This window comes from Anomaloglossus baeobatrachus, unplaced genomic scaffold, assembly GCF_048569485.1.
Source record: "Anomaloglossus baeobatrachus isolate aAnoBae1 unplaced genomic scaffold, aAnoBae1.hap1 Scaffold_420, whole genome shotgun sequence".
Classification (NCBI taxonomy): Eukaryota; Metazoa; Chordata; class Amphibia; order Anura; family Aromobatidae; genus Anomaloglossus; species Anomaloglossus baeobatrachus.
Window position 1 is genome coordinate 196,592 of NW_027443535.1, and position 24,789 is coordinate 221,380.

The 24,789-nt window shown below is 46.9% G+C and overlaps 14 non-coding genes across 14 annotated transcripts; all 14 read left to right on the forward strand.

Annotated features, from left to right (window-relative positions):
* The first annotated feature begins 1,186 nt into the window (after positions 1-1,186).
* Positions 1,187-1,377, forward strand: LOC142278805 (U2 spliceosomal RNA). Its single transcript, XR_012741594.1, has one exon. It is a non-coding gene; the product is annotated as a U2 spliceosomal RNA (small nuclear RNA).
* Positions 1,378-2,764: 1,387 nt separating this feature from the next.
* Positions 2,765-2,955, forward strand: LOC142278806 (U2 spliceosomal RNA). The gene has a single exon (XR_012741595.1). It is a non-coding gene; the product is annotated as a U2 spliceosomal RNA (small nuclear RNA).
* A 1,387-nt stretch (positions 2,956-4,342) lies between these two features.
* LOC142278807 (U2 spliceosomal RNA) lies at positions 4,343-4,533 on the forward strand. The gene has a single exon (XR_012741596.1). It is a non-coding gene; the product is annotated as a U2 spliceosomal RNA (small nuclear RNA).
* Positions 4,534-5,920: 1,387 nt separating this feature from the next.
* LOC142278808 (U2 spliceosomal RNA) lies at positions 5,921-6,111 on the forward strand. Its single transcript, XR_012741597.1, has one exon. It is a non-coding gene; the product is annotated as a U2 spliceosomal RNA (small nuclear RNA).
* Positions 6,112-7,498: 1,387 nt separating this feature from the next.
* On the forward strand, positions 7,499-7,689 carry LOC142278809 (U2 spliceosomal RNA). The gene has a single exon (XR_012741598.1). It is a non-coding gene; the product is annotated as a U2 spliceosomal RNA (small nuclear RNA).
* A 1,387-nt stretch (positions 7,690-9,076) lies between these two features.
* On the forward strand, positions 9,077-9,267 carry LOC142278810 (U2 spliceosomal RNA). Its single transcript, XR_012741599.1, has one exon. It is a non-coding gene; the product is annotated as a U2 spliceosomal RNA (small nuclear RNA).
* A 1,387-nt stretch (positions 9,268-10,654) lies between these two features.
* Positions 10,655-10,846, forward strand: LOC142278858 (U2 spliceosomal RNA). The gene has a single exon (XR_012741642.1). It is a non-coding gene; the product is annotated as a U2 spliceosomal RNA (small nuclear RNA).
* A 1,387-nt stretch (positions 10,847-12,233) lies between these two features.
* LOC142278811 (U2 spliceosomal RNA) lies at positions 12,234-12,424 on the forward strand. Its single transcript, XR_012741600.1, has one exon. It is a non-coding gene; the product is annotated as a U2 spliceosomal RNA (small nuclear RNA).
* Positions 12,425-13,811: 1,387 nt separating this feature from the next.
* On the forward strand, positions 13,812-14,002 carry LOC142278812 (U2 spliceosomal RNA). The gene has a single exon (XR_012741601.1). It is a non-coding gene; the product is annotated as a U2 spliceosomal RNA (small nuclear RNA).
* A 1,388-nt stretch (positions 14,003-15,390) lies between these two features.
* LOC142278814 (U2 spliceosomal RNA) lies at positions 15,391-15,581 on the forward strand. Its single transcript, XR_012741602.1, has one exon. It is a non-coding gene; the product is annotated as a U2 spliceosomal RNA (small nuclear RNA).
* Positions 15,582-16,968: 1,387 nt separating this feature from the next.
* On the forward strand, positions 16,969-17,159 carry LOC142278815 (U2 spliceosomal RNA). The gene has a single exon (XR_012741603.1). It is a non-coding gene; the product is annotated as a U2 spliceosomal RNA (small nuclear RNA).
* Positions 17,160-18,546: 1,387 nt separating this feature from the next.
* Positions 18,547-18,737, forward strand: LOC142278817 (U2 spliceosomal RNA). The gene has a single exon (XR_012741605.1). It is a non-coding gene; the product is annotated as a U2 spliceosomal RNA (small nuclear RNA).
* Positions 18,738-20,124: 1,387 nt separating this feature from the next.
* Positions 20,125-20,315, forward strand: LOC142278818 (U2 spliceosomal RNA). The gene has a single exon (XR_012741606.1). It is a non-coding gene; the product is annotated as a U2 spliceosomal RNA (small nuclear RNA).
* Positions 20,316-22,505: 2,190 nt separating this feature from the next.
* LOC142278884 (U2 spliceosomal RNA) lies at positions 22,506-22,699 on the forward strand. The gene has a single exon (XR_012741664.1). It is a non-coding gene; the product is annotated as a U2 spliceosomal RNA (small nuclear RNA).
* The last annotated feature ends 2,090 nt before the right edge of the window (positions 22,700-24,789 follow it).

Consider the following 24,789-nt stretch of genomic DNA (forward strand, 5'->3'; position numbering starts at 1 on the left):
ACCAACTCGGCTATGTCCCCGTGCTGCAGTTCTCTGTCTTATCTAGATCATTTGCAATTGAATGGAATAGATCCCTTTTGGACAAAGTGGATTCACCTGCTGCTGCAGTGACCACAGGTGTGATAACATCTAGAATTGGCATCTGGTGCGATCTCTCCGCTTCCACTCCAAAGAAAGTTACCTGTTTATTCCTATCATGCATTGGTTTTTGGGGTTTTCTTTGAGTAATGATGATCTCTTTAGTAGTCTGTTGGCGCCCTCTCCTGGAGGAATAGTTTGCTTGCTCTTGGACATTCTAAAAGAGAGGTCATGATAGACATTGAGCTTCTGAGCTCAATTGGGGACAGTCATGGGTGATGAATGTTTGCAACCTACTGCGAAGCCTCATACCGCAATATAAGGAACGTCAAATACTAAGAAAGGGCGGCCTATGAAAGAATTACTACTTTCAATAAGTACACTTAAACGGCTAATTGGGAATAGAAAAACTGTAAAAAGCCCTCTGAGAAAGCCCCCCTCTAACCTTTGATAGTAAGCTTTTCTGTAGTCTGCCTGTTGATGTATTTTCCGTTTGAACTGTGCACAACATGAAGAGACGGAACACTGGCGGCTTGTCACAATGCCCCCCGATGACATCACAATAGCGCTGCTGCCTAGAAAACAAGCTGCGCAGAAGAAGTTGTTCTTTGGGTGGGAGGGTGGGCTAGTGGAAGGAGGGGGCAATCTCTTTTTTTCCCGGGTGGTAGGGGGATGACAGGAGAAGGGAAGCGGGTGGTGAGAAAGGTACAGAGGGCAGGGTTTGGGGGCTGGGAAGGAAAGGGAAAAGATTAGGGTTTGGGGATGATGAAAGGGCTTTCTACGGGTAAGGATGGCAAAGGGTGGCAGTGACGGAAAGTCAGGCAACCTGTCCTGTCCGTCTTTTTGTATCGTGAATTGGAAAGACTGCAAGGGGGAGGGGAGTTGCTTGCGCCCTAAAGGAGGAGTTATTCAGATTCATTGCAGTGGGCGGCGGCTGCAAAACGCACCATTCTTCTTGTTTTGGCTCTGCAAAGCAGCCTTTTCAAGGGTTGGCTTGGGTGACAAAATGTCTTGTGTAGGCGTGGGTTTGTCTCCCTCTCGCTCTCTCTCCCTAAGATGTGTCCGGCATAGGCCAGGGTGCCACTCGAGGCCCAAACCAATTCTGGTTATCGCTTCTCGGCCTTTTGGCTAAGATCAAGTGTAGTATCTGTTCTTATCAGTTTAATATCTGATACGTCCCCTATCTGGGGACCATATATTAAATGGATTTTTAGAACAGGGAGATGGAAAAAGAGCTTGCTCTGTCCACTCCACGCATTGACCTGGTATTGCAGTACCTCCAGGAACGGTGCACCCCTTCTTAACCCAGTTTCCAAAAGCAGAACTCAATTCACCTGATTCATATTAGCCCGATTTAATGAATTGGAAGAAAGCATACGTCTTCATATGCACCTCAATTTGGCCCATTCACTTTTCACACTTCCTCCTTTTGTTTTTTATCTTTCACACTTTTGACTTTCTTTATTCATCCAAATAGCAAACTCATCACCACTCAACCTGACCAACTCGGCTATGTCCCCGTGCTGCAGTTCTCTGTCTTATCTAGATCATTTGCAATTGAATGGAATAGATCCCTTTTGGACAAAGTGGATTCACCTGCTGCTGCAGTGACCACAGGTGTGATAACATCTAGAATTGGCATCTGGTGCGATCTCTCCGCTTCCACTCCAAAGAAAGTTACCTGTTTATTCCTATCATGCATTGGTTTTTGGGGTTTTCTTTGAGTAATGATGATCTCTTTAGTAGTCTGTTGGCGCCCTCTCCTGGAGGAATAGTTTGCTTGCTCTTGGACATTCTAAAAGAGAGGTCATGATAGACATTGAGCTTCTGAGCTCAATTGGGGACAGTCATGGGTGATGAATGTTTGCAACCTACTGCGAAGCCTCATACCGCAATATAAGGAACGTCAAATACTAAGAAAGGGCGGCCTATGAAAGAATTACTACTTTCAATAAGTACACTTAAACGGCTAATTGGGAATAGAAAAACTGTAAAAAGCCCTCTGAGAAAGCCCCCCTCTAACCTTTGATAGTAAGCTTTTCTGTAGTCTGCCTGTTGATGTATTTTCCGTTTGAACTGTGCACAACATGAAGAGACGGAACACTGGCGGCTTGTCACAATGCCCCCCGATGACATCACAATAGCGCTGCTGCCTAGAAAACAAGCTGCGCAGAAGAAGTTGTTCTTTGGGTGGGAGGGTGGGCTAGTGGAAGGAGGGGGCAATCTCTTTTTTTCCCGGGTGGTAGGGGGATGACAGGAGAAGGGAAGCGGGTGGTGAGAAAGGTACAGAGGGCAGGGTTTGGGGGCTGGGAAGGAAAGGGAAAAGATTAGGGTTTGGGGATGATGAAAGGGCTTTCTACGGGTAAGGATGGCAAAGGGTGGCAGTGACGGAAAGTCAGGCAACCTGTCCTGTCCGTCTTTTTGTATCGTGAATTGGAAAGACTGCAAGGGGGAGGGGAGTTGCTTGCGCCCTAAAGGAGGAGTTATTCAGATTCATTGCAGTGGGCGGCGGCTGCAAAACGCACCATTCTTCTTGTTTTGGCTCTGCAAAGCAGCCTTTTCAAGGGTTGGCTTGGGTGACAAAATGTCTTGTGTAGGCGTGGGTTTGTCTCCCTCTCGCTCTCTCTCCCTAAGATGTGTCCGGCATAGGCCAGGGTGCCACTCGAGGCCCAAACCAATTCTGGTTATCGCTTCTCGGCCTTTTGGCTAAGATCAAGTGTAGTATCTGTTCTTATCAGTTTAATATCTGATACGTCCCCTATCTGGGGACCATATATTAAATGGATTTTTAGAACAGGGAGATGGAAAAAGAGCTTGCTCTGTCCACTCCACGCATTGACCTGGTATTGCAGTACCTCCAGGAACGGTGCACCCCTTCTTAACCCAGTTTCCAAAAGCAGAACTCAATTCACCTGATTCATATTAGCCCGATTTAATGAATTGGAAGAAAGCATACGTCTTCATATGCACCTCAATTTGGCCCATTCACTTTTCACACTTCCTCCTTTTGTTTTTTATCTTTCACACTTTTGACTTTCTTTATTCATCCAAATAGCAAACTCATCACCACTCAACCTGACCAACTCGGCTATGTCCCCGTGCTGCAGTTCTCTGTCTTATCTAGATCATTTGCAATTGAATGGAATAGATCCCTTTTGGACAAAGTGGATTCACCTGCTGCTGCAGTGACCACAGGTGTGATAACATCTAGAATTGGCATCTGGTGCGATCTCTCCGCTTCCACTCCAAAGAAAGTTACCTGTTTATTCCTATCATGCATTGGTTTTTGGGGTTTTCTTTGAGTAATGATGATCTCTTTAGTAGTCTGTTGGCGCCCTCTCCTGGAGGAATAGTTTGCTTGCTCTTGGACATTCTAAAAGAGAGGTCATGATAGACATTGAGCTTCTGAGCTCAATTGGGGACAGTCATGGGTGATGAATGTTTGCAACCTACTGCGAAGCCTCATACCGCAATATAAGGAACGTCAAATACTAAGAAAGGGCGGCCTATGAAAGAATTACTACTTTCAATAAGTACACTTAAACGGCTAATTGGGAATAGAAAAACTGTAAAAAGCCCTCTGAGAAAGCCCCCCTCTAACCTTTGATAGTAAGCTTTTCTGTAGTCTGCCTGTTGATGTATTTTCCGTTTGAACTGTGCACAACATGAAGAGACGGAACACTGGCGGCTTGTCACAATGCCCCCCGATGACATCACAATAGCGCTGCTGCCTAGAAAACAAGCTGCGCAGAAGAAGTTGTTCTTTGGGTGGGAGGGTGGGCTAGTGGAAGGAGGGGGCAATCTCTTTTTTTCCCGGGTGGTAGGGGGATGACAGGAGAAGGGAAGCGGGTGGTGAGAAAGGTACAGAGGGCAGGGTTTGGGGGCTGGGAAGGAAAGGGAAAAGATTAGGGTTTGGGGATGATGAAAGGGCTTTCTACGGGTAAGGATGGCAAAGGGTGGCAGTGACGGAAAGTCAGGCAACCTGTCCTGTCCGTCTTTTTGTATCGTGAATTGGAAAGACTGCAAGGGGGAGGGGAGTTGCTTGCGCCCTAAAGGAGGAGTTATTCAGATTCATTGCAGTGGGCGGCGGCTGCAAAACGCACCATTCTTCTTGTTTTGGCTCTGCAAAGCAGCCTTTTCAAGGGTTGGCTTGGGTGACAAAATGTCTTGTGTAGGCGTGGGTTTGTCTCCCTCTCGCTCTCTCTCCCTAAGATGTGTCCGGCATAGGCCAGGGTGCCACTCGAGGCCCAAACCAATTCTGGTTATCGCTTCTCGGCCTTTTGGCTAAGATCAAGTGTAGTATCTGTTCTTATCAGTTTAATATCTGATACGTCCCCTATCTGGGGACCATATATTAAATGGATTTTTAGAACAGGGAGATGGAAAAAGAGCTTGCTCTGTCCACTCCACGCATTGACCTGGTATTGCAGTACCTCCAGGAACGGTGCACCCCTTCTTAACCCAGTTTCCAAAAGCAGAACTCAATTCACCTGATTCATATTAGCCCGATTTAATGAATTGGAAGAAAGCATACGTCTTCATATGCACCTCAATTTGGCCCATTCACTTTTCACACTTCCTCCTTTTGTTTTTTATCTTTCACACTTTTGACTTTCTTTATTCATCCAAATAGCAAACTCATCACCACTCAACCTGACCAACTCGGCTATGTCCCCGTGCTGCAGTTCTCTGTCTTATCTAGATCATTTGCAATTGAATGGAATAGATCCCTTTTGGACAAAGTGGATTCACCTGCTGCTGCAGTGACCACAGGTGTGATAACATCTAGAATTGGCATCTGGTGCGATCTCTCCGCTTCCACTCCAAAGAAAGTTACCTGTTTATTCCTATCATGCATTGGTTTTTGGGGTTTTCTTTGAGTAATGATGATCTCTTTAGTAGTCTGTTGGCGCCCTCTCCTGGAGGAATAGTTTGCTTGCTCTTGGACATTCTAAAAGAGAGGTCATGATAGACATTGAGCTTCTGAGCTCAATTGGGGACAGTCATGGGTGATGAATGTTTGCAACCTACTGCGAAGCCTCATACCGCAATATAAGGAACGTCAAATACTAAGAAAGGGCGGCCTATGAAAGAATTACTACTTTCAATAAGTACACTTAAACGGCTAATTGGGAATAGAAAAACTGTAAAAAGCCCTCTGAGAAAGCCCCCCTCTAACCTTTGATAGTAAGCTTTTCTGTAGTCTGCCTGTTGATGTATTTTCCGTTTGAACTGTGCACAACATGAAGAGACGGAACACTGGCGGCTTGTCACAATGCCCCCCGATGACATCACAATAGCGCTGCTGCCTAGAAAACAAGCTGCGCAGAAGAAGTTGTTCTTTGGGTGGGAGGGTGGGCTAGTGGAAGGAGGGGGCAATCTCTTTTTTTCCCGGGTGGTAGGGGGATGACAGGAGAAGGGAAGCGGGTGGTGAGAAAGGTACAGAGGGCAGGGTTTGGGGGCTGGGAAGGAAAGGGAAAAGATTAGGGTTTGGGGATGATGAAAGGGCTTTCTACGGGTAAGGATGGCAAAGGGTGGCAGTGACGGAAAGTCAGGCAACCTGTCCTGTCCGTCTTTTTGTATCGTGAATTGGAAAGACTGCAAGGGGGAGGGGAGTTGCTTGCGCCCTAAAGGAGGAGTTATTCAGATTCATTGCAGTGGGCGGCGGCTGCAAAACGCACCATTCTTCTTGTTTTGGCTCTGCAAAGCAGCCTTTTCAAGGGTTGGCTTGGGTGACAAAATGTCTTGTGTAGGCGTGGGTTTGTCTCCCTCTCGCTCTCTCTCCCTAAGATGTGTCCGGCATAGGCCAGGGTGCCACTCGAGGCCCAAACCAATTCTGGTTATCGCTTCTCGGCCTTTTGGCTAAGATCAAGTGTAGTATCTGTTCTTATCAGTTTAATATCTGATACGTCCCCTATCTGGGGACCATATATTAAATGGATTTTTAGAACAGGGAGATGGAAAAAGAGCTTGCTCTGTCCACTCCACGCATTGACCTGGTATTGCAGTACCTCCAGGAACGGTGCACCCCTTCTTAACCCAGTTTCCAAAAGCAGAACTCAATTCACCTGATTCATATTAGCCCGATTTAATGAATTGGAAGAAAGCATACGTCTTCATATGCACCTCAATTTGGCCCATTCACTTTTCACACTTCCTCCTTTTGTTTTTTATCTTTCACACTTTTGACTTTCTTTATTCATCCAAATAGCAAACTCATCACCACTCAACCTGACCAACTCGGCTATGTCCCCGTGCTGCAGTTCTCTGTCTTATCTAGATCATTTGCAATTGAATGGAATAGATCCCTTTTGGACAAAGTGGATTCACCTGCTGCTGCAGTGACCACAGGTGTGATAACATCTAGAATTGGCATCTGGTGCGATCTCTCCGCTTCCACTCCAAAGAAAGTTACCTGTTTATTCCTATCATGCATTGGTTTTTGGGGTTTTCTTTGAGTAATGATGATCTCTTTAGTAGTCTGTTGGCGCCCTCTCCTGGAGGAATAGTTTGCTTGCTCTTGGACATTCTAAAAGAGAGGTCATGATAGACATTGAGCTTCTGAGCTCAATTGGGGACAGTCATGGGTGATGAATGTTTGCAACCTACTGCGAAGCCTCATACCGCAATATAAGGAACGTCAAATACTAAGAAAGGGCGGCCTATGAAAGAATTACTACTTTCAATAAGTACACTTAAACGGCTAATTGGGAATAGAAAAACTGTAAAAAGCCCTCTGAGAAAGCCCCCCTCTAACCTTTGATAGTAAGCTTTTCTGTAGTCTGCCTGTTGATGTATTTTCCGTTTGAACTGTGCACAACATGAAGAGACGGAACACTGGCGGCTTGTCACAATGCCCCCCGATGACATCACAATAGCGCTGCTGCCTAGAAAACAAGCTGCGCAGAAGAAGTTGTTCTTTGGGTGGGAGGGTGGGCTAGTGGAAGGAGGGGGCAATCTCTTTTTTTCCCGGGTGGTAGGGGGATGACAGGAGAAGGGAAGCGGGTGGTGAGAAAGGTACAGAGGGCAGGGTTTGGGGGCTGGGAAGGAAAGGGAAAAGATTAGGGTTTGGGGATGATGAAAGGGCTTTCTACGGGTAAGGATGGCAAAGGGTGGCAGTGACGGAAAGTCAGGCAACCTGTCCTGTCCGTCTTTTTGTATCGTGAATTGGAAAGACTGCAAGGGGGAGGGGAGTTGCTTGCGCCCTAAAGGAGGAGTTATTCAGATTCATTGCAGTGGGCGGCGGCTGCAAAACGCACCATTCTTCTTGTTTTGGCTCTGCAAAGCAGCCTTTTCAAGGGTTGGCTTGGGTGACAAAATGTCTTGTGTAGGCGTGGGTTTGTCTCCCTCTCGCTCTCTCTCCCTAAGATGTGTCCGGCATAGGCCAGGGTGCCACTCGAGGCCCAAACCAATTCTGGTTATCGCTTCTCGGCCTTTTGGCTAAGATCAAGTGTAGTATCTGTTCTTATCAGTTTAATATCTGATACGTCCCCTATCTGGGGACCATATATTAAATGGATTTTTAGAACAGGGAGATGGAAAAAGAGCTTGCTCTGTCCACTCCACGCATTGACCTGGTATTGCAGTACCTCCAGGAACGGTGCACCCCTTCTTAACCCAGTTTCCAAAAGCAGAACTCAATTCACCTGATTCATATTAGCCCGATTTAATGAATTGGAAGAAAGCATACGTCTTCATATGCACCTCAATTTGGCCCATTCACTTTTCACACTTCCTCCTTTTGTTTTTTATCTTTCACACTTTTGACTTTCTTTATTCATCCAAATAGCAAACTCATCACCACTCAACCTGACCAACTCGGCTATGTCCCCGTGCTGCAGTTCTCTGTCTTATCTAGATCATTTGCAATTGAATGGAATAGATCCCTTTTGGACAAAGTGGATTCACCTGCTGCTGCAGTGACCACAGGTGTGATAACATCTAGAATTGGCATCTGGTGCGATCTCTCCGCTTCCACTCCAAAGAAAGTTACCTGTTTATTCCTATCATGCATTGGTTTTTGGGGTTTTCTTTGAGTAATGATGATCTCTTTAGTAGTCTGTTGGCGCCCTCTCCTGGAGGAATAGTTTGCTTGCTCTTGGACATTCTAAAAGAGAGGTCATGATAGACATTGAGCTTCTGAGCTCAATTGGGGACAGTCATGGGTGATGAATGTTTGCAACCTACTGCGAAGCCTCATACCGCAATATAAGGAACGTCAAATACTAAGAAAGGGCGGCCTATGAAAGAATTACTACTTTCAATAAGTACACTTAAACGGCTAATTGGGAATAGAAAAACTGTAAAAAGCCCTCTGAGAAAGCCCCCCTCTAACCTTTGATAGTAAGCTTTTCTGTAGTCTGCCTGTTGATGTATTTTCCGTTTGAACTGTGCACAACATGAAGAGACGGAACACTGGCGGCTTGTCACAATGCCCCCCGATGACATCACAATAGCGCTGCTGCCTAGAAAACAAGCTGCGCAGAAGAAGTTGTTCTTTGGGTGGGAGGGTGGGCTAGTGGAAGGAGGGGGCAATCTCTTTTTTTCCCGGGTGGTAGGGGGATGACAGGAGAAGGGAAGCGGGTGGTGAGAAAGGTACAGAGGGCAGGGTTTGGGGGCTGGGAAGGAAAGGGAAAAGATTAGGGTTTGGGGATGATGAAAGGGCTTTCTACGGGTAAGGATGGCAAAGGGTGGCAGTGACGGAAAGTCAGGCAACCTGTCCTGTCCGTCTTTTTGTATCGTGAATTGGAAAGACTGCAAGGGGGAGGGGAGTTGCTTGCGCCCTAAAGGAGGAGTTATTCAGATTCATTGCAGTGGGCGGCGGCTGCAAAACGCACCATTCTTCTTGTTTTGGCTCTGCAAAGCAGCCTTTTCAAGGGTTGGCTTGGGTGACAAAATGTCTTGTGTAGGCGTGGGTTTGTCTCCCTCTCGCTCTCTCTCCCTAAGATGTGTCCGGCATAGGCCAGGGTGCCACTCGAGGCCCAAACCAATTCTGGTTATCGCTTCTCGGCCTTTTGGCTAAGATCAAGTGTAGTATCTGTTCTTATCAGTTTAATATCTGATACGTCCCCTATCTGGGGACCATATATTAAATGGATTTTTAGAACAGGGAGATGGAAAAAGAGCTTGCTCTGTCCACTCCACGCATTGACCTGGTATTGCAGTACCTCCAGGAACGGTGCACCCCTTCTTAACCCAGTTTCCAAAAGCAGAACTCAATTCACCTGATTCATATTAGCCCGATTTAATGAATTGGAAGAAAGCATACGTCTTCATATGCACCTCAATTTGGCCCATTCACTTTTCACACTTCCTCCTTTTGTTTTTTATCTTTCACACTTTTGACTTTCTTTATTCATCCAAATAGCAAACTCATCACCACTCAACCTGACCAACTCGGCTATGTCCCCGTGCTGCAGTTCTCTGTCTTATCTAGATCATTTGCAATTGAATGGAATAGATCCCTTTTGGACAAAGTGGATTCACCTGCTGCTGCAGTGACCACAGGTGTGATAACATCTAGAATTGGCATCTGGTGCGATCTCTCCGCTTCCACTCCAAAGAAAGTTACCTGTTTATTCCTATCATGCATTGGTTTTTGGGGTTTTCTTTGAGTAATGATGATCTCTTTAGTAGTCTGTTGGCGCCCTCTCCTGGAGGAATAGTTTGCTTGCTCTTGGACATTCTAAAAGAGAGGTCATGATAGACATTGAGCTTCTGAGCTCAATTGGGGACAGTCATGGGTGATGAATGTTTGCAACCTACTGCGAAGCCTCATACCGCAATATAAGGAACGTCAAATACTAAGAAAGGGCGGCCTATGAAAGAATTACTACTTTCAATAAGTACACTTAAACGGCTAATTGGGAATAGAAAAACTGTAAAAAGCCCTCTGAGAAAGCCCCCCTCTAACCTTTGATAGTAAGCTTTTCTGTAGTCTGCCTGTTGATGTATTTTCCGTTTGAACTGTGCACAACATGAAGAGACGGAACACTGGCGGCTTGTCACAATGCCCCCCGATGACATCACAATAGCGCTGCTGCCTAGAAAACAAGCTGCGCAGAAGAAGTTGTTCTTTGGGTGGGAGGGTGGGCTAGTGGAAGGAGGGGGCAATCTCTTTTTTTCCCGGGTGGTAGGGGGATGACAGGAGAAGGGAAGCGGGTGGTGAGAAAGGTACAGAGGGCAGGGTTTGGGGGCTGGGAAGGAAAGGGAAAAGATTAGGGTTTGGGGATGATGAAAGGGCTTTCTACGGGTAAGGATGGCAAAGGGTGGCAGTGACGGAAAGTCAGGCAACCTGTCCTGTCCGTCTTTTTGTATCGTGAATTGGAAAGACTGCAAGGGGGAGGGGAGTTGCTTGCGCCCTAAAGGAGGAGTTATTCAGATTCATTGCAGTGGGCGGCGGCTGCAAAACGCACCATTCTTCTTGTTTTGGCTCTGCAAAGCAGCCTTTTCAAGGGTTGGCTTGGGTGACAAAATGTCTTGTGTAGGCGTGGGTTTGTCTCCCTCTCGCTCTCTCTCCCTAAGATGTGTCCGGCATAGGCCAGGGTGCCACTCGAGGCCCAAACCAATTCTGGTTATCGCTTCTCGGCCTTTTGGCTAAGATCAAGTGTAGTATCTGTTCTTATCAGTTTAATAATCTGATACGTCCCCTATCTGGGGACCATATATTAAATGGATTTTTAGAACAGGGAGATGGAAAAAGAGCTTGCTCTGTCCACTCCACGCATTGACCTGGTATTGCAGTACCTCCAGGAACGGTGCACCCCTTCTTAACCCAGTTTCCAAAAGCAGAACTCAATTCACCTGATTCATATTAGCCCGATTTAATGAATTGGAAGAAAGCATACGTCTTCATATGCACCTCAATTTGGCCCATTCACTTTTCACACTTCCTCCTTTTGTTTTTTATCTTTCACACTTTTGACTTTCTTTATTCATCCAAATAGCAAACTCATCACCACTCAACCTGACCAACTCGGCTATGTCCCCGTGCTGCAGTTCTCTGTCTTATCTAGATCATTTGCAATTGAATGGAATAGATCCCTTTTGGACAAAGTGGATTCACCTGCTGCTGCAGTGACCACAGGTGTGATAACATCTAGAATTGGCATCTGGTGCGATCTCTCCGCTTCCACTCCAAAGAAAGTTACCTGTTTATTCCTATCATGCATTGGTTTTTGGGGTTTTCTTTGAGTAATGATGATCTCTTTAGTAGTCTGTTGGCGCCCTCTCCTGGAGGAATAGTTTGCTTGCTCTTGGACATTCTAAAAGAGAGGTCATGATAGACATTGAGCTTCTGAGCTCAATTGGGGACAGTCATGGGTGATGAATGTTTGCAACCTACTGCGAAGCCTCATACCGCAATATAAGGAACGTCAAATACTAAGAAAGGGCGGCCTATGAAAGAATTACTACTTTCAATAAGTACACTTAAACGGCTAATTGGGAATAGAAAAACTGTAAAAAGCCCTCTGAGAAAGCCCCCCTCTAACCTTTGATAGTAAGCTTTTCTGTAGTCTGCCTGTTGATGTATTTTCCGTTTGAACTGTGCACAACATGAAGAGACGGAACACTGGCGGCTTGTCACAATGCCCCCCGATGACATCACAATAGCGCTGCTGCCTAGAAAACAAGCTGCGCAGAAGAAGTTGTTCTTTGGGTGGGAGGGTGGGCTAGTGGAAGGAGGGGGCAATCTCTTTTTTTCCCGGGTGGTAGGGGGATGACAGGAGAAGGGAAGCGGGTGGTGAGAAAGGTACAGAGGGCAGGGTTTGGGGGCTGGGAAGGAAAGGGAAAAGATTAGGGTTTGGGGATGATGAAAGGGCTTTCTACGGGTAAGGATGGCAAAGGGTGGCAGTGACGGAAAGTCAGGCAACCTGTCCTGTCCGTCTTTTTGTATCGTGAATTGGAAAGACTGCAAGGGGGAGGGGAGTTGCTTGCGCCCTAAAGGAGGAGTTATTCAGATTCATTGCAGTGGGCGGCGGCTGCAAAACGCACCATTCTTCTTGTTTTGGCTCTGCAAAGCAGCCTTTTCAAGGGTTGGCTTGGGTGACAAAATGTCTTGTGTAGGCGTGGGTTTGTCTCCCTCTCGCTCTCTCTCCCTAAGATGTGTCCGGCATAGGCCAGGGTGCCACTCGAGGCCCAAACCAATTCTGGTTATCGCTTCTCGGCCTTTTGGCTAAGATCAAGTGTAGTATCTGTTCTTATCAGTTTAATATCTGATACGTCCCCTATCTGGGGACCATATATTAAATGGATTTTTAGAACAGGGAGATGGAAAAAGAGCTTGCTCTGTCCACTCCACGCATTGACCTGGTATTGCAGTACCTCCAGGAACGGTGCACCCCTTCTTAACCCAGTTTCCAAAAGCAGAACTCAATTCACCTGATTCATATTAGCCCGATTTAATGAATTGGAAGAAAGCATACGTCTTCATATGCACCTCAATTTGGCCCATTCACTTTTCACACTTCCTCCTTTTGTTTTTTATCTTTCACACTTTTGACTTTCTTTATTCATCCAAATAGCAAACTCATCACCACTCAACCTGACCAACTCGGCTATGTCCCCGTGCTGCAGTTCTCTGTCTTATCTAGATCATTTGCAATTGAATGGAATAGATCCCTTTTGGACAAAGTGGATTCACCTGCTGCTGCAGTGACCACAGGTGTGATAACATCTAGAATTGGCATCTGGTGCGATCTCTCCGCTTCCACTCCAAAGAAAGTTACCTGTTTATTCCTATCATGCATTGGTTTTTGGGGTTTTCTTTGAGTAATGATGATCTCTTTAGTAGTCTGTTGGCGCCCTCTCCTGGAGGAATAGTTTGCTTGCTCTTGGACATTCTAAAAGAGAGGTCATGATAGACATTGAGCTTCTGAGCTCAATTGGGGACAGTCATGGGTGATGAATGTTTGCAACCTACTGCGAAGCCTCATACCGCAATATAAGGAACGTCAAATACTAAGAAAGGGCGGCCTATGAAAGAATTACTACTTTCAATAAGTACACTTAAACGGCTAATTGGGAATAGAAAAACTGTAAAAAGCCCTCTGAGAAAGCCCCCCTCTAACCTTTGATAGTAAGCTTTTCTGTAGTCTGCCTGTTGATGTATTTTCCGTTTGAACTGTGCACAACATGAAGAGACGGAACACTGGCGGCTTGTCACAATGCCCCCCGATGACATCACAATAGCGCTGCTGCCTAGAAAACAAGCTGCGCAGAAGAAGTTGTTCTTTGGGTGGGAGGGTGGGCTAGTGGAAGGAGGGGGCAATCTCTTTTTTTCCCGGGTGGTAGGGGGATGACAGGAGAAGGGAAGCGGGTGGTGAGAAAGGTACAGAGGGCAGGGTTTGGGGGCTGGGAAGGAAAGGGAAAAGATTAGGGTTTGGGGATGATGAAAGGGCTTTCTACGGGTAAGGATGGCAAAGGGTGGCAGTGACGGAAAGTCAGGCAACCTGTCCTGTCCGTCTTTTTGTATCGTGAATTGGAAAGACTGCAAGGGGGAGGGGAGTTGCTTGCGCCCTAAAGGAGGAGTTATTCAGATTCATTGCAGTGGGCGGCGGCTGCAAAACGCACCATTCTTCTTGTTTTGGCTCTGCAAAGCAGCCTTTTCAAGGGTTGGCTTGGGTGACAAAATGTCTTGTGTAGGCGTGGGTTTGTCTCCCTCTCGCTCTCTCTCCCTAAGATGTGTCCGGCATAGGCCAGGGTGCCACTCGAGGCCCAAACCAATTCTGGTTATCGCTTCTCGGCCTTTTGGCTAAGATCAAGTGTAGTATCTGTTCTTATCAGTTTAATATCTGATACGTCCCCTATCTGGGGACCATATATTAAATGGATTTTTAGAACAGGGAGATGGAAAAAGAGCTTGCTCTGTCCACTCCACGCATTGACCTGGTATTGCAGTACCTCCAGGAACGGTGCACCCCTTCTTAACCCAGTTTCCAAAAGCAGAACTCAATTCACCTGATTCATATTAGCCCGATTTAATGAATTGGAAGAAAGCATACGTCTTCATATGCACCTCAATTTGGCCCATTCACTTTTCACACTTCCTCCTTTTGTTTTTTATCTTTCACACTTTTGACTTTCTTTATTCATCCAAATAGCAAACTCATCACCACTCAACCTGACCAACTCGGCTATGTCCCCGTGCTGCAGTTCTCTGTCTTATCTAGATCATTTGCAATTGAATGGAATAGATCCCTTTTGGACAAAGTGGATTCACCTGCTGCTGCAGTGACCACAGGTGTGATAACATCTAGAATTGGCATCTGGTGCGATCTCTCCGCTTCCACTCCAAAGAAAGTTACCTGTTTATTCCTATCATGCATTGGTTTTTGGGGTTTTCTTTGAGTAATGATGATCTCTTTAGTAGTCTGTTGGCGCCCTCTCCTGGAGGAATAGTTTGCTTGCTCTTGGACATTCTAAAAGAGAGGTCATGATAGACATTGAGCTTCTGAGCTCAATTGGGGACAGTCATGGGTGATGAATGTTTGCAACCTACTGCGAAGCCTCATACCGCAATATAAGGAACGTCAAATACTAAGAAAGGGCGGCCTATGAAAGAATTACTACTTTCAATAAGTACACTTAAACGGCTAATTGGGAATAGAAAAACTGTAAAAAGCCCTCTGAGAAAGCCCCCCTCTAACCTTTGATAGTAAGCTTTTCTGTAGTCTGCCTGTTGATGTATTTTCCGTTTGAACTGTGCACAACATGAAGAGACGGAACACTGGCGGCTTGTCACAATGCCCCCCGATGACATCACAATAGCGCTGCTGCCTAGAAAACAAGCTGCGCAGAAGAAGTTGTTCTTTGGGTGGGAGGGTGGGCTAGTGGAAGGAGGGGGCAATCTCTTTTTTTCCCGGGTGGTAGGGGGATGACAGGAGAAGGGAAGCGGGTGGTGAGAAAGGTACAGAGGGCAGGGTTTGGGGGCTGGGAAGGAAAGGGAAAAGATTAGGGTTTGGGGATGATGAAAGGGCTTTCTACGGGTAAGGATGGCAAAGGGTGGCAGTGACGGAAAGTCAGGCAACCTGTCCTGTCCGTCTTTTTGTATCGTGAATTGGAAAGACTGCAAGGGGGAGGGGAGTTGCTTGCGCCCTAAAGGAGGAGTTATTTCAGATTCATTGCAGTGGGCGGCGGCTGCAAAACGCACCATTCTTCTTGTTTTGGCTCTGCAAAGCAGCCTTTTCAAGGGTTGGCTTGGGTGACAAAATGTCTTGTGTAGGCGTGGGTTTGTCTCCCTCTCGCTCTCTCTCCCTAAGATGTGTCCGGCATAGGCCAGGGTGCCACTCGAGGCCCAAACCAATTCTGGTTATCGCTTCTCGGCCTTTTGGCTAAGATCAAGTGTAGTATCTGTTCTTATCAGTTTAATATCTGATACGTCCCCTATCTGGGGACCATATATTAAATGGATTTTTAGAACAGGGAGATGGAAAAAGAGCTTGCTCTGTCCACTCCACGCATTGACCTGGTATTGCAGTACCTCCAGGAACGGTGCACCCCTTCTTAACCCAGTTTCCAAAAGCAGAACTCAATTCACCTGATTCATATTAGCCCGATTTAATGAATTGGAAGAAAGCATACGTCTTCATATGCACCTCAATTTGGCCCATTCACTTTTCACACTTCCTCCTTTTGTTTTTTATCTTTCACACTTTTGACTTTCTTTATTCATCCAAATAGCAAACTCATCACCACTCAACCTGACCAACTCGGCTATGTCCCCGTGCTGCAGTTCTCTGTCTTATCTAGATCATTTGCAATTGAATGGAATAGATCCCTTTTGGACAAAGTGGATTCACCTGCTGCTGCAGTGACCACAGGTGTGATAACATCTAGAATTGGCATCTGGTGCGATCTCTCCGCTTCCACTCCAAAGAAAGTTACCTGTTTATTCCTATCATGCATTGGTTTTTGGGGTTTTCTTTGAGTAATGATGATCTCTTTAGTAGTCTGTTGGCGCCCTCTCCTGGAGGAATAGTTTGCTTGCTCTTGGACATTCTAAAAGAGAGGTCATGATAGACATTGAGCTTCTGAGCTCAATTGGGGACAGTCATGGGTGATGAATGTTTGCAACCTACTGCGAAGCCTCATACCGCAATATAAGGAACGTCAAATACTAAGAAAGGGCGGCCTATGAAAGAATTACTACTTTCAATAAGTACACTTAAACGGCTAATTGGGAATAGAAAAACTGTAAAAAGCCCTCTGAGAAAGCCCCCCTCTAACCTTTGATAGTAAGCTTTTCTGTAGTCTGCCTGTTGATGTATTTTCCGTTTGAACTGTGCACAACATGAAGAGACGGAACACTGGCGGCTTGTCACAATGCCCCCCGATGACATCACAATAGCGCTGCTGCCTAGAAAACAAGCTGCGCAGAAGAAGTTGTTCTTTGGGTGGGAGGGTGGGCTAGTGGAAGGAGGGGGCAATCTCTTTTTTTCCCGGGTGGTAGGGGGATGACAGGAGAAGGGAAGCGGGTGGTGAGAAAGGTACAGAGGGCAGGGTTTGGGGGCTGGGAAGGAAAGGGAAAAGATTAGGGTTTGGGGATGATGAAAGGGCTTTCTACGGGTAAGGATGGCAAAGGGTGGCAGTGACGGAAAGTCAGGCAACCTGTCCTGTCCGTCTTTTTGTATCGTGAATTGGAAAGACTGCAAGGGGGAGGGGAGTTGCTTGCGCCCTAAAGGAGGAGTTATTCAGATTCATTGCAGTGGGCGGCGGCTGCAAAACGCACCATTCTTCTTGTTTTGGCTCTGCAAAGCAGCCTTTTCAAGGGTTGGCTTGGGTGACAAAATGTCTTGTGTAGGCGTGGGTTTGTCTCCCTCTCGCTCTCTCTCCCTAAGATGTGTCCGGCATAGGCCAGGGTGCCACTCGAGGCCCAAACCAATTCTGGTTATCGCTTCTCGGCCTTTTGGCTAAGATCAAGTGTAGTATCTGTTCTTATCAGTTTAATATCTGATACGTCCCCTATCTGGGGACCATATATTAAATGGATTTTTAGAACAGGGAGATGGAAAAAGAGCTTGCTCTGTCCACTCCACGCATTGACCTGGTATTGCAGTACCTCCAGGAACGGTGCACCCCTTCTTAACCCAGTTTCCAAAAGCAGAACTCAATTCACCTGATTCATATTAGCCCGATTTAATGAATTGGAAGAAAGCATACGTCTTCATATGCACCTCAATTTGGCCCATTCACTTTTCACACTTCCTCCTTTTGTTTTTTATCTTTCACACTTTTGACTTTCTTTATTCATCCAAATAGCAAACTCATCACCACTCAACCTGACCAACTCGGCTATGTCCCCGTGCTGCAGTTCTCTGTCTTATCTAGATCATTTGCAATTGAATGGAATAGATCCCTTTTGGACAAAGTGGATTCACCTGCTGCTGCAGTGACCACAGGTGTGATAACATCTAGAATTGGCATCTGGTGCGATCTCTCCGCTTCCACTCCAAAGAAAGTTACCTGTTTATTCCTATCATGCATTGGTTTTTGGGGTTTTCTTTGAGTAATGATGATCTCTTTAGTAGTCTGTTGGCGCCCTCTCCTGGAGGAATAGTTTGCTTGCTCTTGGACATTCTAAAAGAGAGGTCATGATAGACATTGAGCTTCTGAGCTCAATTGGGGACAGTCATGGGTGATGAATGTTTGCAACCTACTGCGAAGCCTCATACCGCAATATAAGGAACGTCAAATACTAAGAAAGGGCGGCCTATGAAAGAATTACTACTTTCAATAAGTACACTTAAACGGCTAATTGGGAATAGAAAAACTGTAAAAAGCCCTCTGAGAAAGCCCCCCTCTAACCTTTGATAGTAAGCTTTTCTGTAGTCTGCCTGTTGATGTATTTTCCGTTTGAACTGTGCACAACATGAAGAGACGGAACACTGGCGGCTTGTCACAATGCCCCCCGATGACATCACAATAGCGCTGCTGCCTAGAAAACAAGCTGCGCAGAAGAAGTTGTTCTTTGGGTGGGAGGGTGGGCTAGTGGAAGGAGGGGGCAATCTCTTTTTTTCCCGGGTGGTAGGGGGATGACAGGAGAAGGGAAGCGGGTGGTGAGAAAGGTACAGAGGGCAGGGTTTGGGGGCTGGGAAGGAAAGGGAAAAGATTAGGGTTTGGGGATGATGAAAGGGCTTTCTACGGGTAAGGATGGCAAAGGGTGGCAGTGACGGAAAGTCAGGCAACCTGTCCTGTCCGTCTTTTTGTATCGTGAATTGGAAAGACTGCAAGGGGGAGGGGAGTTGCTTGCGCCCTAAAGGAGGAGTTATTCAGATTCATTGCAGTGGGCGGCGGCTGCAAAACGCACCATTCTTCTTGTTTTGGCTCTGCAAAGCAGCCTTTTCAAGGGTTGGCTTGGGTGACAAAATGTCTTGTGTAGGCGTGGGTTTGTCTCCCTCTCGCTCTCTCTCCCTAAGATGTGTCCGGCATAGGCCAGGGTGCCACTCGAGGCCCAAACCAATTCTGGTTATCGCTTCTCGGCCTTTTGGCTAAGATCAAGTGTAGTATCTGTTCTTATCAGTTTAATATCTGATACGTCCCCTATCTGGGGACCATATATTAAATGGATTTTTAGAACAGGGAGATGGAAAAAGAGCTTGCTCTGTCCACTCCACGCATTGACCTGGTATTGCAGTACCTCCAGGAACGGTGCACCCCTTCTTAACCCAGTTTCCAAAAGCAGAACTCAATTCACCTGATTCATATTAGCCCGATTTAATGAATTGGAAGAAAGCATACGTCTTCATATGCACCTCAATTTGGCCCATTCACTTTTCACACTTCCTCCTTTTGTTTTTTATCTTTCACACTTTTGACTTTCTTTATTCATCCAAATAGCAAACTCATCACCACTCAACCTGACCAACTCGGCTATGTCCCCGTGCTGCAGTTCTCTGTCTTATCTAGATCATTTGCAATTGAATGGAATAGATCCCTTTTGGACAAAGTGGATTCACCTGCTGCTGCAGTGACCACAGGTGTGATAACATCTAGAATTGGCATCTGGTGCGATCTCTCCGCTTCCACTCCAAAGAAAGTTACCTGTTTATTCCTATCATGCATTGGTTTTTGGGGTTTTCTTTGAGTAATGATGATCTCTTTAGTAGTCTGTTGGCGCCCTCTCCTGGAGGAATAGTTTGCTTGCTCTTGGACATTCTAAAAGAGAGGTCATGATAGACATTGAGCTTCTGAGCTCAATTGGGGACAGTCATGGGTGATGAATGTTTGCAACCTACTGCGAAGCCTCATACCGCAATATAAGGAACGTCAAATACTAAGAAAGGGCGGCCTATGAAAGAATTACTACTTTCAATAAGTACACTTAAACGGCTAATTGGGAATAGAAAAACTGTAAAAAGCCCTCTGAGAAAGCCCCCCTCTAACCTTTGATAGTAAGCTTTTCTGTAGTCTGCCTGTTGATGTATTTTCCGTTTGAACTGTGCACAACATGAAGAGACGGAACACTGGCGGCTTGTCACAATGCCCCCCGATGACATCACAATAGCGCTGCTGCCTAGAAAACAAGCTGCGCAGAAGAAGTTGTTCTTTGGGTGGGAGGGTGGGCTAGTGGAAGGAGGGGGCAATCTCTTTTTTTCCCGGGTGGTAGGGGGATGACAGGAGAAGGGAAGCGGGTGGTGAGAAAGGTACAGAGGGCAGGGTTTGGGGGCTGGGAAGGAAAGGGAAAAGATTAGGGTTTGGGGATGATGAAAGGGCTTTCTACGGGTAAGGATGGCAAAGGGTGGCAGTGACGGAAAGTCAGGCAACCTGTCCTGTCCGTCTTTTTGTATCGTGAATTGGAAAGACTGCAAGGGGGAGGGGAGTTGCTTGCGCCCTAAAGGAGGAGTTATTCAGATTCATTGCAGTGGGCGGCGGCTGCAAAACGCACCATTCTTCTTGTTTTGGCTCTGCAAAGCAGCCTTTTCAAGGGTTGGCTTGGGTGACAAAATGTCTTGTGTAGGCGTGGGTTTGTCTCCCTCTCGCTCTCTCTCCCTAAGATGTGTCCGGCATAGGCCAGGGTGCCACTCGAGGCCCAAACCAATTCTGGTTATCGCTTCTCGGCCTTTTGGCTAAGATCAAGTGTAGTATCTGTTCTTATCAGTTTAATATCTGATACGTCCCCTATCTGGGGACCATATATTAAATGGATTTTTAGAACAGGGAGATGGAAAAAGAGCTTGCTCTGTCCACTCCACGCATTGACCTGGTATTGCAGTACCTCCAGGAACGGTGCACCCCTTCTTAACCCAGTTTCCAAAAGCAGAACTCAATTCACCTGATTCATATTAGCCCGATTTAATGAATTGGAAGAAAGCATACGTCTTCATATGCACCTCAATTTGGCCCATTCACTTTTCACACTTCCTCCTTTTGTTTTTTATCTTTCACACTTTTGACTTTCTTTATTCATCCAAATAGCAAACTCATCACCACTCAACCTGACCAACTCGGCTATGTCCCCGTGCTGCAGTTCTCTGTCTTATCTAGATCATTTGCAATTGAATGGAATAGATCCCTTTTGGACAAAGTGGATTCACCTGCGGCTGCAGTGACCACAGGTGTGATAACATCTAGAATTGGCATCTGGTGCGATCTCTCCGCTTCCACTCCAAAGAAAGTTACCTGTTTATTCCTATCATGCATTGGTTTTTGGGGTTTTCTTTGAGTAATGATGATCTCTTTAGTAGTCTGTTGGCGCCCTCTCCTGGAGGAATAGTTTGCTTGCTCTTGGACATTCTAAAAGAGAGGTCATGATAGACATTAGCTTCTGAGCTCAATTGGGGACAGTCATGGGTGATGAATGTTTGCAACCTACTGCGAAGCCTCATACCGCAATATAAGGAACGTCAAATACTAAGAAAGGGCGGCCTATGAAAGAATTACTACTTTCAATAAGTACACTTAAACGGCTAATTGGGAATAGAAAAACTGTAAAAAGCCCTCTGAGAAAGCCCCCCTCTAACCTTTGATAGTAAGCTTTTCTGTAGTCTGCCTGTTGATGTATTTTCCGTTTGAACTGTGCACAACATGAAGAGACGGAACACTGGCGGCTTGTCACAATGCCCCCCGATGACATCACAATAGCGCTGCTGCCTAGAAAACAAGCTGCGCAGAAGAAGTTGTTCTTTGGGTGGGAGGGTGGGCTAGTGGAAGGAGGGGGCAATCTCTTTTTTTCCCGGGTGGTAGGGGGATGACAGGAGAAGGGAAGCGGGTGGTGAGAAAGGTACAGAGGGCAGGGTTTGGGGGCTGGGAAGGAAAGGGAAAAGATTAGGGTTTGGGGATGATGAAAGGGCTTTCTACGGGTAAGGATGGCAAAGGGTGGCAGTGACGGAAAGTCAGGCAACCTGTCCTGTCCGTCTTTTTGTATCGTGAATTGGAAAGACTGCAAGGGGGAGGGGAGTTGCTTGCGCCCTAAAGGAGGAGTTATTCAGATTCATTGCAGTGGGCGGCGGCTGCAAAACGCACCATTCTTCTTGTTTTGGCTCTGCAAAGCAGCCTTTTCAAGGGTTGGCTTGGGTGACAAAATGTCTTGTGTAGGCGTGGGTTTGTCTCCCTCTCGCTCTCTCTCCCTAAGATGTGTCCGGCATAGGCCAGGGTGCCACTCGAGGCCCAAACCAATTCTGGTTATCGCTTCTCGGCCTTTTGGCTAAGATCAAGTGTAGTGTTGTTCGAAGAGGTGGTTTAAGCTCCAGGCCACCTTAGTACAATGATACAATGCACACTGGAAGGTTGCGCTTGCTAGTACTCTGGGTGGATAGTATATTCATCAAGAGGAAAACATGGCCCTACCAGGATCGAGGCTATTAGACTGAGTAAGGGTGGGGGGCTATGGTACAACGTGCCCCAGGACTGACGACCCTGGAGTGAGTCTGAGCTTGCTGGCTTGGGACCCCGGCAAGCCTTGGGCTCTGTAGCACACCGTACCTTGCCTTTTCATACTTTTTGAGCATATTACCCTATCCTGGCCTTCTGGCTAGGAAGGGAAATTTTTATAATCCCGGTCGGAGGTCTGGTCAGCTTTGGGCTGAGAAACTAACACCTGGTTGGAGGTCCGGGGTCAGCTTCGGCTAAGAAACCAACACCCGGTAGGAGGTCTGGGTCAGCTTCGGCTGAGAAACCAACACCCGGTTGGAGGTCCGGTTTAGCCTTGGGCTGAGAAACCAACACCGGTTGACGGTCCGGGCAGTTTCGGGCTGCGAAACCAACAACTAGTAGCTCTCTACTCCACTTGGGTAAGATGCCTGGGTGGACGCTGGAGCAACAACAAGGCTCAACCAGGCTTCGGCTTGGGGGAGCACCGAAGATCCCTGACCCTTGCTGTGGCCTTCTGGCTCGGAGGGACGGGGTTGATTTTTGGGGACCCTCTCCTCACGGTGGGGTCCACACGAATCCTAGCCTTTGCACTGTTTTTGGTGTGACTTCGGTCATGCATTTTTTGTGGTGCTTTGGAAAGCTTCATTAAATCAAAAATCTGTTCTTATCAGTTTAATATCTGATACGTCCCCTATCTGGGGACCATATATTAAAATGGATTTTTAGAACAGGGAGATGGAAAAAGAGCTTGCTCTGTCCACTCCACGCATTGACCTGGTATTGCAGTACCTCCAGGAACGGTGCACCCCTTCTTAACCCAGTTTCCAAAAGCAGAACTCAATTCACCTGATTCATATTAGCCCGATTTAATGAATTGGAAGAAAGCATACGTCTTCATATGCACCTCAATTTTGGCCCATTCACTTTTTCACACTTCCTCCTTTTGTTTTTTATCTTTCACACTTTTGACTTTCTTTATTCATCCAAATAGCAAACTCATCACCACTCAACCTGACCAACTCGGCTATGTCCCCGTGCTGCAGTTCTCTGTCTTATCTAGATCATTTGCAATTGAATGGAATAGATCCCTTTTGGACAAAGTGGATTCACCTGCTGCTGCAGTGACCACAGGTGTGATAACATCTAGAATTGGCATCTGGTGCGATCTCTCCGCTTCCACTCCAAAGAAAGTTACCTGTTTATTCCTATCATGCATTGGTTTTTGGGGTTTTCTTTGAGTAATGATGATCTCTTTAGTAGTCTGTTGGCGCCCTCTCCTGGAGGAATAGTTTGCTTGCTCTTGGACATTCTAAAAGAGAGGTCATGATAGACATTGAGCTTCTGAGCTCAATTGGGGACAGTCATGGGTGATGAATGTTTGCAACCTACTGCGAAGCCTCATACCGCAATATAGGAACGTCAAATACTAAGAAAGGGCGGCTATGAAAGAATTACTACTTTCAATAAGTACACTTAAACGGCTAATTGGGAATAGAAAAACTGTAAAAAGCCCTCTGAGAAAGCCCCCCTCTAACCTTTGATAGTAAGCTTTTCTGTAGTCTGCCTGTTGATGTATTTTCCGTTTGAACTGTGCACAACATGAAGAGACGGAACACTGGCGGCTTGTCACAATGCCCCCCGATGACATCACAATAGCGCTGCTGCCTAGAAAACAAGCTGCGCAGAAGAAGTTGTTCTTTGGGTGGGAGGGTGGGCTAGTGGAAGGAGGGGGCAATCTCTTTTTTTTCCCGGGTGGTAGGGGGATGACAGGAGAAGGGAAGCGGGTGGTGAGAAAGGTACAGAGGGCAGGGTTTGGGGGCTGGGAAGGAAAGGGAAAAGATTAGGGTTTGGGGATGATGAAAGGGCTTTCTACGGGTAAGGATGGCAAAGGGTGGCAGTGACGGAAAGTCAGGCAACCTGTCCTGTCCGTCTTTTTGTATCGTGAATTGGAAAGACTGCAAGGGGGAGGGGAGTTGCTTGCGCCCTAAAGGAGGAGTTATTCAGATTCATTGCAGTGGGCGGCGGCTGCAAAACGCACCATTCTTCTTGTTTTGGCTCTGCAAAGCAGCCTTTTCAAGGGTTGGCTTGGGTGACAAAATGTCTTGTGTAGGCGTGGGTTTGTCTCCCTCTCGCTCTCTCTCCCTAAGATGTGTCCGGCATAGGCCAGGGTGCCACTCGAGGCCCAAACCAATTCTGGTTATCGCTTCTCGGCCTTTTGGCTAAGATCAAGTGTAGTGTTGTTCGAAGAGGTGGTTTAAGCTCCAGGCCACCTTAGTACAATGATACAATGCACACTGGAAGGTTGCGCTTGCTAGTACTCTGGGTGGATAGTATATTCATCTAGAGGAAAACATGGCCCTACCAGGATCGAGGCTATTAGACTGAGTAAGGGTGGGGGGCTATGGTACAACGTGCCCCAGGACTGACGACCCTGGAGTGAGTCTGAGCTTGCTGGCTTGGGACCCCGGCAAGCCTTGGGCTCTGTAGCACACCGTACCTTGCCTTTTCATACTTTTTGAGCATATTACCCTATCCCGGCCTTCTGGCTAGGAAGGGAAATTTTTATAATCCCGGTCGGAGGTCTGGTCAGCTTTGGGCTGAGAAACTAACACCCGGTTGGAGGTCCGGGTCAGCTTCGGCTGAGAAACCAACACCCGGTTGGAGGTCCGGTTAGCCTTGGGCTGAGAAACCAACACCGGTTGACGGTCCGGGCAGTTTCGCTGCGAAACCAACAACTAGTAGCTCTCTACTCCACTTGGGTAAGATGCCTGGGAGGACGCTGGGAGCAACGACAAGGCTCAACCAGGCTTCGGCTTGGGGGAGCACCGAAGATCCCTGACCCTTGCTGTGGCCTTCTGGCTCGGAGGGACGGGGTTGATTTTTGGGGACCCTCTCCTCACG